This window comes from Asparagus officinalis, chromosome 8 (genome assembly GCF_001876935.1).
Source record: "Asparagus officinalis chromosome 8, Aspof.V1, whole genome shotgun sequence".
Taxonomy (NCBI): domain Eukaryota; kingdom Viridiplantae; phylum Streptophyta; class Magnoliopsida; order Asparagales; family Asparagaceae; genus Asparagus; species Asparagus officinalis.
In genome coordinates, this window is record NC_033801.1 from 14,815,440 (window position 1) to 14,816,555 (window position 1,116).

Genomic DNA, 1,116 nt, shown 5'->3' on the forward strand with positions numbered 1-1,116 from the left:
AAGGGTAATGAAGATCTAGAAGAATGTGAGGGATGATTGGGATTCTTATCATGATATGCGCCCCATCGCGCTGCAAAGGTACGAACAAGCAAAACGTAGATGCCTCGAACTGAAAGGTATGAATAAATTTTTATAGTTTATCGGTTATTATTTTAAATTTTTTTCGCAAATATATATTGATTCATTGTTTCATTCGATTCTTTGTTTCGCAGGTACCGAGAAACCTCCTCGACGCGGCCGCAATGCTACTAAGGAATCGAGCCTCATCCCTGATCTTAATCGGAGGGCTGTGATCCGATGGGAAAACGGAGTGCCTGTTGGGGCCTTTGCCAATGCTTTCAACAATTTCCTTGCCGTTTTAGCCAGGAGACACGATTTCTTCAACATATTTTGACGTGGAAATCGCAGCGGATTGATGCGCTGGTGGCTTGTTGGAGATATATATGTGTGAGTCATTTATTTTAATTTTCATCATTATTAGTTATTAGTTTATTATTATGTTTAATACACTGATTTGTATCTACTTTTTCTTTATATGTTGAAGCGATTTTTCTTTCTTGACGATAATATTTGTGCCTGGACGTACTGCTTCGGGCAAATCAATGTATCGTTCAAGAGATGGCGGTTTGAGGTAAAGAAAAAATATTTTGTCCAAATAACAGAAGATTGGGAGCGATACTGGCATCTTGACACGCGTGTGGATGGAGTAGATTTTTTTGCACTTTGCAGTTACTGGGACACGGCTGAAATTAAGGTATTATTGAAGTATATAATTTTAATTTATTGTTTGAATTTCTATATTGTTTCGAATTGACATTGTTTTGCAGGCTCAAGCTGAAATAGCAAGGAGGAATCGCAACGCGCCTCGCAATTACGAGCATCACGGGGGCTCCAGGACATTCAGCCAGCATTATCATCAATTAGAGCTTGAGGTATATAATATATTAGCTTTTACGTTGAGTATAATTTATGTGTTATTGGTTAATGATATATTTGAATAAAATAGGGAAGGGGAGATCTCAGACATTTTGCAGATCGTATTCTGACTTCCTGGAGCCCGAATTACGCCAATGAAGAGAAGAAAGCAAAGAATAAGGATCTGGCTGTAAGTAGCAG

At 38.4% G+C, this 1,116-nt stretch overlaps 1 long non-coding RNA gene across 1 annotated transcript; it reads left to right on the plus strand.

The window, feature by feature from the left end:
* On the plus strand, positions 389-852 carry LOC109851345. The gene is made up of 3 exons (XR_002249775.1): positions 389-447; positions 545-754; positions 828-852. It is a non-coding gene; the product is annotated as an uncharacterized LOC109851345 (long non-coding RNA).